We start from the raw sequence: 12406 nt of genomic DNA, 5'->3' as shown, positions 1-12406 counted from the left end.
TTCCCCTTTTTGATTTTCAAGGTAAAGTTTGAGTTCTTTTTTTTTCATCATTGGTTTTCTATTTTTTGAATTGGGTGTAACTTCTATGAAGATAATAAATAGACTAAACATATGATTATCATGTTTAACTAAATTGACCATGATGGCTCGTGTTTTTTGTGACTTGGAATTTGAGTATTTACTTGAGTTATTCACCAATTTGATTCAACAATCTTTGCTTACTTTTTGGTATGATTTTTCAATTTATTTACATTTTCTAATTCATTGAAATTAAAATGTTTTTTAAGATATAAATATATTTTTCTCATATTTAATTTTCTCTCCTATCAAATTATATAAAAAGGTCATTGTAATATTTTAGTTCGACTAACACTTATATGTACTTGAGAAACAAACAAGTGATTTCGAGTTTAATTCCTTCTGCTAAACTTTGTAAAGAGTTATATAAAAAGATATAATATTACCGTGGTGGCTCATACCACAATAACCAACTTTTTGAAGCTAAGGTATTATTGAATGGTTTAATAATTGTAGGTGCGAGGACCATTTTATTGATGTCTTTAATCCCTATATTATATTTATTGTTGTTATTATTATTATTTAAAAAAATATCCTAATTTATAATGAATAAATAGTATTGTTTCGAAAAAGAATAAAAGCTATTAATAAAATTAACATAAATGACATATTTTATTCTTTTTAAGAAAAAATCCATATACATGATTATTTTACAGTGAATTGTTAGGAATAAAAATAAAATAAAATAACGTAAGAAAAAGAAAAAAAAGACTTACAATGACTAGAGACGATAAATTTTTGTTATATTTTAAAAAAAGAGTTTTAATATCTTTGCTATTTTCGAAAATGTCCTTTTGTTTTCTATGGTAGTATTTTTCTTTCAATTTTCTCATTTTCCATCTAGTTTATGTATTTCGATATGAACAAAATTTGAAAGAGATAATTATGATAATAATAATAATTGTTATTATAAGATTTAAACTGTAATATCAAAAAATATAATTAATTATTTTCTGATGAATAATTCTAAAAATGATTTAAAAACAATTTGTGGGGTTTAACATTAATAGCTACCCTATTTTGCCACCATTCACTTTTGACAAAGGCCATTGAAACTTTTGAACATTTTAGACCCTTTTCTTCTCCAAAAAAAAATCAACAAATATAATTGTGTTTGAAATAAGTGATGCTGAAAATACGTACTAACATATGGACTTTTTAATAATTTGGTTTGAAAGGCACAATATTTAACCTTAGGTTTATATAGAAACTTCCTCATGACTTTTTGAATTTGTCAACTCATCAAATCAATGTCTTCCAATTGCCTTCCTCTTCAAGGATTTTCTTTCTTTCTTTTCCAAATTAAACATTGTATTATATACATTCTCAATCTTCTAGATTTTTTAAGATTAATTATATTTCAAATATTAAGATACATGTGTTAGAGCTTATATATACTTGTATAATATAAGTTTTATTTTATTTTTTGGCTAAAAATCAAAAGTAGAGATGATTTATTATATTTTTTCCCTTCTATCTTATTAAGGTTTTAATTTGATGAAGATAAAATAAATCAAATTAGCTGACCAAAGCCAAAATGATTGGTTTGATTGCGGTTTTATCGAGGAAATTATAATAAAAGAAAAATAAAATATTGAAGAACATTTCAAAATTCATATTTATTCAAAGGGACTTTGGTTTAATAATAATAATTAGATAATCTTTTTTAGAAAGTGGAGATAAAATCCTCGATCAATTAATTAATTAAGCTTCATGGTTTGCTTTTCATATGTAGAGTTTGTTTACTTTTATGTTTTGTCATTTTAATTTAATTTTTCATGTTGTTTGTTGTCCAATAATAATAGAATTAAAGATTGAATAATTATCTTTTGAATTTATCTTTAATCTTTACGAAATCAGCATGTTATTTTTTTAATCAAGACTAAAAATAATTGTTATAGTACTTTTCAAGATTCCTTATTAGAAAAATAGTTTCATTTCCATCAAAAGTCGTTTTATGATTGTGCTGATGTGATAATTAAACTGTAGTTGAAAATTTCTTTGAAAAACAAAAGGTAATAATATGTTTATATGTGTAGGTTTTATTATTCAAATAGTCTCTCATTTTTCAGGCATGGAACCAAAATATTAGAGATGCAACTAATGAGTAGTAGAATTGATTTAGGTGGTTTTGTTTTTAATATTTTAAATAAATATATATATATATATATACATATGTTAACCCAATTTAATATTTCTGAATATAGTTTGTTTCTTAGAAATTAATATTCAAAATATATTGTAGATACCGTATTTTGTCCTGCCTTTTTATTTTTTTCATTAATTAATTTATTATTTTTTTTAAAAGAATTTGAATTTGAATTTAAATTTAAATCTTAATTTTTAAATTTATGTTTTAAAACAAAACAAAAATAAAAACATATTTAAAATTAAATTTAAAAGTAAAGATTTTTTTTTTCTTCTCCCTATTTTTCTCAACCATCCCCTGTTTTATTGAGTCACAACCCTCACACTTTCTCCCAATCTCTCACGTTCTCCCACTCTTCCACCTTCTTCCCCAATCTCTCACGTTCTCCTACTCTTCCACCTTCTTCCCCAATCTCTCACGTTCTCCCACTCTTCCACATTTCTCTATACTCCATTTCACTATCTAAACCTACTTCACTTCTATCTAAAAAAAGGAGACATTTCCCTATAAAAAGGGAAGAGGAAGATTCAAAAGGGGGAGGATCTTTTTTTTATTATTGGAGGATTTAGAAAGAGGTGAAGAGTGAAAGAAGATCAAAAGGAATAACCTTTGGCATTGAAGGGCAGACCTGCCGGTAAGTTTTTTTTTCTTTTTCCTCTTTTATTTCTTATTCTTGTTTAATGATTTTTTTTTTCTTGTTTGATATACTGCTTTTAATTATGAACTATCATGTTCATCATTTTACCATCATTTAACATGTTAATTTTATTATTTGTATCTTTCTTAATACTGAGCATTCTACATTCCATTCTATATTAAATTTTTTATTTTTTATTTTTAAATATTGAACATTCTGTTCTGTGTTAATTTCTTTTTAATTGTTGGGTATCCATTCTGTGTATCCATGTGTGTTAATTTTTAAATATTGAGCTTAATTTCTTTTTAATTGTTGGGTATTCATTCTGTATATCCATTCTGTGTTAATTTTTAAATATTGAGCATTCTGTTATGTGTTAATTTTCTTTTATTATTGGGCATCCATTCTGTGTTAATTTTCTTTTATTACTAGGCACCATCCTGTGTTAATTTCTTTTTAATTAATTAGCATCATATATTTGTATTTGGATACTCATTCTTCATTGACACCCATTTTACAGTTAATTACTTATATCCATATGGCATGCCTTAATAATTATGCATAATTAATCAATTAGCCTTCTGTATTTAGTAATACTCATTCTTTATTGGCACCCATTTTACAGTTAATTACTTATGTCCATATAACATGTTTTAATAATTATGCATAATTAATATTTGGTAATACTCATTCTTCATTGGCATCCATTTTACAGTCTTTGTTAATTACTTTATCCATATGGCATACTCCGTTAATAATTACTGTTATCCATATATTATCCATGTTAATAATTATGCATGATATAATTAATATTTGGCAACAACCATTTTTCATTTGGCCTATTAATTAATTAGCAACTTGTATGTGACATTTTCACTCCCTCATTCTAATTATTTGCATGATGTATTAATTAATCAGTATGCATATGTGGCTATAATTATTTGATATTCATTTTGGTGTGATTATTTATTTGCATATTGGGCCAAACCTACTTTGGCATTCAACTGTTAATTATTATTTGATATCCATTTGGCCCTCGTTTGATTATGCATTAATCAATTATTTTGCATCCTGCATTAATCAATTATTTTGCATCATTTTGATTTAATTAATTATGTTGCATGTGTTGTATTAATTAATTATCTTGCATCCTACATTAATATCTGTTACATTTTGCATATATTATCAATGTATTTATTTTATCTCAGCATATTACTTCTAAGTATTTTTCAAATTTCATAATGTTTTGCCTTTGTTATTATTCTTTTTTTTATTTAAATATAATAATGTAAATTGGAGAAAAAGTATTGTTTTTTTATGGATTTTATAATTTAAAATCCATAAATACATGAAATTTTTCCGTTTGAAATTTAATTAATAGATTGTTTTTTTTAAATTAACACATTTCATATTTTAAATGAGACTGAGTAGTAGTATTTTCTATGAATTTATTAATTCTAGATATATGAAATTTTTCATTAAACACCTATGATAGAGATTAAAATATCAAGTTTTGGTATCTTAATATTCTTAAGGTGAATAAAAATCTTTTAAAACAAAAATAAACTTAATTTTTCTAATGGCTCCTATGCCACCCATAATCATCAATTCATGCTTAGGTTTTACTTTCTTCGATATGAATTGATAAGCATGGGACATTTAAACAAAACCTAAATAAAAACTTTGTTTTGTGAACCTCTATAATTTAATTTAAAAGATAAAATTGGGTAACCATTTTTTTGGGTGTTGTAGGGTGCTAACACCTTCCCTACACACAACTGACTTCCGAACTTAAATCTAAATCTCTGAATGTACGCAGACCATTTTTTTTTTCTTTTTTTTGGGTGACCAATCACACCCTAATATGTTGGTGGCGACTCCAAAACTATTTATTAAAATAAAATAAACGGGGAGGTCGGCCGCTCCGCGTAGCGATCACGTCGCGACATATATGTTTAATTAGACAAATGATTTCACTTTACACTTTGCCAACCCCAAATGCTATATATATATATATATATATATATATATATATAATGGTTAAACACAAATGTTACTTCCCAATATTTGTAAATGAATTGGATATTCTGCTATTGGTCAAAATAGTGTTTTTAAAAATTCTATTTTAAATATATTTTGATATATCAATTTTTATTCCTCAATATAAATCATTCTTCCAATATTAAAAACTGATCCATTGTTTTAAGACAACTAAAGGTTCGTTTGGTAACGTTTTCGTTTCCTGTTTTTTGTTTTTGTTTTCATCTTTTTAAGTAACAGATGTATTTGGTAACGTTTTCTGTTTCTCGTTCTTGGAAAAAGTAGAAACGTTCTCCATTTTATAACGAATTGTTGAGAACCAAAAAACGTAGTTTCTTTTGTTACGTTTCTCAATTGTTTTTATTAGTCTTTTTTCCTTTTTGCCAATTATTTTTATGGGGTTCTTTTCCTTTTTCTTAATCATTTTTATTGGTTCTTTTTTCTTTTTTTCAATTATTTTTATTGGTTTTCTTTTCATTTTTCTCAATTATTTTTCTATTTCATTGTCTTTTTCCATTTTTTCAAGCGATTCTTTTTTCTTACTCTTATTTCCATCTTCTTACCAAATAACACTCTCCACGTGGTTTCCTTTTTTTTTTTTTTTTTCTATTATCTCCATCGTCTTCCTCTTCCTCTCATCTTTTTCGCCATCTTCCTCCTCGCCTCTCATCGTCTTCCTTTACATGACATCTTCCTCTTCGTCGAATCATGGTTTTTGCTTTAGGTTTTTGTCGAATATGTGGGTTTTCGCCAGATCTGTTTTTCGCTGTGGGTCTTTGTCTTCCTCTTCACTGTGGATTTCACTCCTCCTCTTCATCATGAGTTTTCGTCCTCCTCATTGCTAGCTCTGTCCTTCATATCTCAATCTTCATCTTGATCTTCATAAGATTACTAGAAAATCTTCCTATCTAGGTTTGATAAAGTAAGTGGTGTAATTTTTAATTGATCATTGAATAAAATAAAAAAATAAATCTAAAAGAAAATCATGAAACAAAAAAAAAGTTATCAAACACATTTTATGTTTCCGTTTCTTTTTCAAGAAACAAGAAGTAGAAAGAGTTATCAAACACATTGATGTTTCTTCTTCTAAAAAAAGAACAAACACGGAACAAGAAAACAAAAAACAAGAAACGGAAAACGGAAAGATTACCAAATGGATTCTAAGCAATTGCATCAAACTTATACTATCAATGATTTTATCGAAAAAGTAATAAAATAATAAAATAAAACACAATACCATTTTATTAAAAACATCTAAATTATGTGTGTATACATTTTTGAAATAAATAAATTATTAATATTGAATGGACTAATAGAATAGGTGAGTGGAAGCTGAAGCCAAACTTTGATCTAAAGAGCCAGGACAAGGCATGGATAATTTAAGGTTAGGCTGCAGCTTATGCCTTAGACCCTAGACAATGCCTTCCACCTTCATTTTAGGTTTGGGTCAACCTAATGATATACTCAATTTCCAGCAAGTAATATTTAGGAGAACTGAAAGAAATGGCAGATTTGGAAAGGATCCTTAACTTTTGGCTAATTAGTTTTGTGGCAAATCACATGTATATGATCACATTCTTAATATTTTCAATATATACTAGTTTTGACTTTAATGTAGTTTGATATATAACTTTTTGCATACTTTCTATTTTATTCCATATATAACTTTTCCCATATTTTCTATTGTCAGGAACGTCAACATTAATTAATTTTCAAAAAAACCTGAGAGAAAACTTTTAATAAATAACTTGAGAAAAATGTATAAATTTAAATTTTGAAGTTGCTATTTTATTTGATTATAACAAACATTTAGTTTGATATAGGAAATGATTTTAATTTGCTAATCTCTAAATATATTTATTTATTAATAAAAAATAATTTACATTTGATTTGATCCAAAATATTTGATTAACCTACTTCAAAATATTTCTTTTTGAAAAACATAAAGAAAGTATAAATTTTGTTTTTTCCACGTTACAAAATATAGATTTTTTTTCCAAAATATAAAAACATTTAGGTTTTTTGTTTACCAAAACATTTTTTCATGTACCTAAAAAATTTGTTTGAGCAAATCGAAGATTTAATGTGTTTTACTTGTTTTATTGTTTATTTATTTTTCATAATTATCAAAATATTTCATTGATAAATTTTTTTAAAAAAAGTAAATATTCGGTTGTTTTTTTATTTTGTTAAAACCGTTTTATTATATTCACTTTATTTTGACGTATATTTTGTACTATGGCTGTTAGTAGCTTATCTTCCTTATTGCTATCAATCAGACAGTATAAGAAATCGAGAATCTTTCGATGTATCAAAAGATGTTGGAGGAAGAAATATCGGGAAATGGGCATACCAACGACGTTGAAAAGTCTACATCGGTAGCCTTCATCTTTTCCGACATTGTTGTTCGAACATCGGGCGAAGGCAAACCTTCTTCGATGCATCCAACGCTGACGTTGGTGACGTTTAAACAATTAAATATATATTTGCTTATCCCTAACGCATTAATGAGTGACGTCGGGAGTGGCTTCTCCACTCCCGACGTCCACAAATGTAGCGTCGTAGAAAGTAAAATATATGATTTAATTGTTTGATTGTCTCCAACGCATAGACGAAGACGTTGGGAATGGTACCTTTATTTCCAATGTGGCACAAATTGGTGTCGGGGAAAATGAAAGAATTACACAATGTATTACCTTTTTTCTGATATTGTTTGTATGGCGTCGGGAACGGGAGTGTACCATTGCCGACGTGCTCTAAGACGGTGTCAGGGTGGCATAACATTTAAATAATATATTACGTGCATGAATGGCGTCGGGACGGTGAATCATTATTCCCGACGTCATTAGTGAATCGTTGGTATATGGGAGATTTACGACCGAAGAAAAACTTTGACAATTGAAGAAGGGCAAAAGACCAATAATGCATTCCAATAAAATTTGTTGTCATTGGAGTAATAATTAACTGGGGTTCAATTATAAGTTAAATATCTAGGTTTCGCAATCACAATTACCGAATACTATGTACTTTCTTAACTACATATTGGCCAAAAGTAAATGATGTACTAAAACAAATCTCAAATATTGTGGATTGTAATAAGGATGCATCCCTTTTTTTGTTGTATTATTGATGTTTTTCCTTTTTGCTTTGTTGACTTCTTGTCCTTTGTTATTCACACTTGATACCTATAATTTAGAAATATTAGTAACTATGCAGTTATGAAATAAAAAAAGTTATTTTTCATTTTTTGTTGTGGACTGTTACCTTCTTTCCCTTGCCAGTTTTCTTCTTCTTGGTTCCCTCATCCGACACTAATGCCTCTTAACTGATTGATCTTGAAGTTTCACCTTCATTGTTTTCTTTGTTTGCTCCTCATCATCTTCAATTGTTTCTTCTTCCTCCTCAACCTTTTTCTTTCTTTACATCCTTTAATTGCTTTTTTCTTTTTTCCTACTGTCCTTTTTGCAACTTGCACATTTAGTTAGTAAGTTAAATAGAATTTGAAGATATATAAAGTTGTATTACCATGAGCGCATTTGGTCTTTGTTTTCTTTGGGATCAATGACTTCTTTTCTAACTTAATCTCGCTCTCTTTTTTGTATTTCTATTGGTATCACGTTTTGCTACCGATGATCCACCCATTGTGTTTTGTATTTTCTATTGTGCAAATATTGTTAGCATTTTTGTTTTCAAAATCTTTGTACATAGAAAATAAAAACACACATCTTTTCCTCACTTGCAAGATTTATTGGGTTTTTGTTTGCTTGTTTTTTTCCACCACTAATTCCGCAGCTCTCAATGTTTCACCGGCCTTTGTTCTTCTTTCAGTTACCTTTTCTTTCATATCTCTAATCCTTCTTTATATTTATTAATATAAATAACCTTGGTAAAGGTCTAATATTTTGTGTTTTTGATGACTCCTAAAAAAAATGAAAAATCTACTTGTTAGATGTTCTTTTAGTTTTGTAAAACTAAATTTAATAACTTGCTATTTATCTGATTGCTCTTAACATTATTTCTCTAACGTATAAGAACCAACGATACTTTCTAGCAATATATCTCTAATATCAAATTTATCAAAAATTGGAGGCATTGCTTTATAAAGGAAAATTAATAGTTTGTAAACCTTATCTTTATCAATCTCGAACTAAACGGTGAACGGCAGAATGAATAGTGGACAGTTGTTTTGTAGACGACAAACGAACGATTCCAACCAATGAACGAACGTCGGGCTATTTTGTAGATCCAGCAACGACTGCTTTGATGGAGGAACGACGAACTCTGGGTTGAAGCGACGACTGCTTCTATAGACGGACGATGCATAGGCTATTTTTTTGACGACCGTTCCAGCAAGCAATGAACGAATGACTGTGGGTTTTCGTTTTGTTTCCTTGACGAATGTTCTGGCAAGCAACGTACGACCAACAACAACGACGGCCAATATAAATCTGTTCTTTATCTTCAATGGAGATTTCTTTGTTTTGGTTCAAGCTTGAAAACAAGGGTTTGGGAGATAATATTGGAGGAGTTAATTAGGTTTATTTGATTTTTGGTAGGTCATTAATTGATTGCCTTGGTATTGATCAGTTTGATTACAATGTATTTGAGAGGATTTTTAATTTTCGTTTGGTTATTCAAAGTATTTATATTTTTCGTATTTAATATATATTTTTATTTTGCCATTACTATCATTTTCTATTTATTTTGCTATTTTTCCAAACCAAAGTTAATAATTTGCTATTCATCTCTGGTTGCCCCTATTATTTTTTAGTGTGTTTACAAATTTTACTAAAACTATAAACATACATATCACATATGTTGTTGGGTATGTAAGATGAAATATTTGTAGAAATTAATTGCCTTGTCCATTCACTTATGAAATATACTCTAGTTTATTTTTAAAAAGTTCAAAATATACCTATGATATATTGTGCATCGTTATAAGGATATATTTTGATAAAGTTCTCTAAATGTACGTATAGGCATTAACAAAACTTTATGTATTATTTGTTCTTAGGATTCCTCAAACTATATCTATAATTGTTAACTAAAGTAATAGATAAAGTTTTGTAATTACGAAAAACTTTCCATTAACATGTGTATTTTAATATTAATAGTATCCTATATACTTTTTTAAATAAATTAAACAATAAAAGGGTTGAAAAAATAAATTGGGTAAGAAAGACTACTGTGTAAAATAATCATAATTATGTTATTTTTGAAGAAAAAAAAGTTGAGAGAATTGTATAAATTTGACATATTTAGTAAAGGTAGTGTAGAAAATGTTTTGAAAAACTTAGTTGTTTATTTTTAAAATTTAGTTAATTAAGAATTCGAATATTTAATCAATAAAAACAACAAGTATATTGTAAAAATTAAAAAGATGGGAGAAAACACGTTTAATTAATTTTTTAAAAGAAATCCTAAAACATTGCCAACGGCCTCAATAAATACAAGTTGAAAATCGAAATTGTACAAAATATTAGGTTACTTGTCAAATCTCCTAACAAACAATTGAGAATACCTCTTTTTTAAATTTGAACATCATTTAATTTATTCAAATAATATTCAACTACGTAACCAATAATTGAGTAGGACCTTTTTTTCATCTATGTGTTCTAACGAAATTTTCATCAATACTTTTTTTTTTTTTTTAAGAAAAAGTGTCCAAAACGTTTTGTGTTAATCTTTATCATAGATCATCAATATTTTTATGAAAGAGGTGAAAATATTGAGGTCCAACTTGATTTGTTTAGGAACATATAAGGTTGTAGGAGTTAAATGAGTGTATATGATATTAGTTTGTATTTAATAATGTGGGTTATTGTATAACTAACTAAATACCCTTTTGTTAGTAATATTGAAAATTAATGAGAATGAGAATACAATATTTAAATGTGAAATATTACATTAATAATTACTAGGCTTTCGTAAGTGTTAACTCAAAAAGTGGAGGCACAAAACCCTAATTAACAAAAAGGAATTTCTTTCTCCTCTCCCACTTATTTGAGTGTTTGAAAATTGCAATAAAAAAGTGATTTATTTTATTCCTTGCTTGAGTTTTGTGGAACTTTAACCCAATCATATTTTGATCAATCAAAGTTAAGGATTTAAATAAAGGAAGAAAAGAATATGTCACAAATTAAAACAACATATGACACACACTTTTCTTTTCCTTTCTTTTCTTTTCTTTTCTTTTGCTACATAATAATTTTAAATAATTACACTAATCTCTTGTTTTTAAATTAACTAGAAACAAAGATCAATAAATATATGTCACTATATTATAATATGATGAGATCGTAAAAATACGAACACATATATAATCTTACAAATTAATTGAAATGTCATTCTCTAAAAAAAGGAAAAATAAATACCATTTTGAAAAATAGTCTTTCATATTAAAAAAAAAAAAAAAACAATCTACATGATTATAAAAATTGCTTTTGTGTGTGTTTTTTTTTATATAGAAAATAAAGTTTATTTAGAAAGGAAAAAGAAAACATGAGTAGTAACTAATTATAGGTTTGAAAGTTTACTTCCAATTACTTTTTCTTTTGATTTCTTATTGTATTACATATAGCATAAAAGTGAAGTTGACAAATCACAAATTTCTCACTCATATAATTTCAATTTCAAGCATATAATAATATTCATTTTCTAATCAATATTTTCAAAAAAAAAATAATATTTATAAAGAAAATTAATTAAATCTCCTAATAACACACATACACGTTTACTATTATACATATAGAAGTATTAAGAGATCATTTAAAAAAAAAGATTTGGTATGAAATTAGGGACCGACCTGATTAGTTAATTAAAACACAAAAGCCAAATATAAACATATAATATATGTACGGTTGAATTATATATGACTTCAAATGAATTTACCCTTTAAATTAAACCATAGTACACCTAGAAAAAAACTAACACCAGTCTCATCAATTTTGAATACAAACAAGATTAGTTTTAAAATAATGGGTTATAAGAACATATAAAACCAACATTAATATGATTAGGTCTATATATGCATTAGAATTAAGCACACAAAGTACCTAAAATTTTGATTATTAAAGTAGGTGAACCAAACATATATCGCTTATTTCACGTACATCATATTTTGAAGAAGAAACAAACATAAAATAACAATAATGAAAATAATAAATATAAATACAATTTTTGTTTGAAAGTACTATCAAATGTTTGGTTGTTTTTGGATGGTTGAACTCACTTTGAAAAGGGTTATTAGTATTAAAAAAACTCTTTAAACAATGTTACGTTATTTCTAAGAGAAAGAAATGTGTAAAAGATTGAGAGTGACTAAAATTATTAAAATTAATTTTGTTATTTTTAATATCATTTCAAAACTTGTTTTTTAGTGATTTGATACGAAATTTGTGGTGAGTTATTTTGAGAGAGACTTGGTTTCAAATATATATTTATGGAAAAAAAAAAAGAGGAGATGTAAATTAATAAGAATAATAATAAGCATAATGGAG

General features: G+C 26.7%; 1 long non-coding RNA gene across 1 annotated transcript; it reads right to left on the bottom strand.

The window, feature by feature from the left end:
- Window positions 1-7827: 7827 nt before the first annotated feature.
- On the bottom strand, window positions 7828-9506 carry LOC116403276. The gene is made up of 2 exons (XR_004215952.1): window positions 8169-9506; window positions 7828-8089 (listed from the first exon to the last, which is right to left on the bottom strand). It is a non-coding gene; the product is annotated as an uncharacterized LOC116403276 (long non-coding RNA).
- Between the last annotated feature and the right edge of the window lie 2900 nt (window positions 9507-12406).

Source organism: Cucumis sativus, chromosome 4, assembly GCF_000004075.3.
Source record: "Cucumis sativus cultivar 9930 chromosome 4, Cucumber_9930_V3, whole genome shotgun sequence".
Taxonomy (NCBI): Eukaryota; Viridiplantae; Streptophyta; class Magnoliopsida; order Cucurbitales; family Cucurbitaceae; genus Cucumis; species Cucumis sativus.
This window is presented reverse-complemented; position numbering and strand designations above follow the sequence as displayed.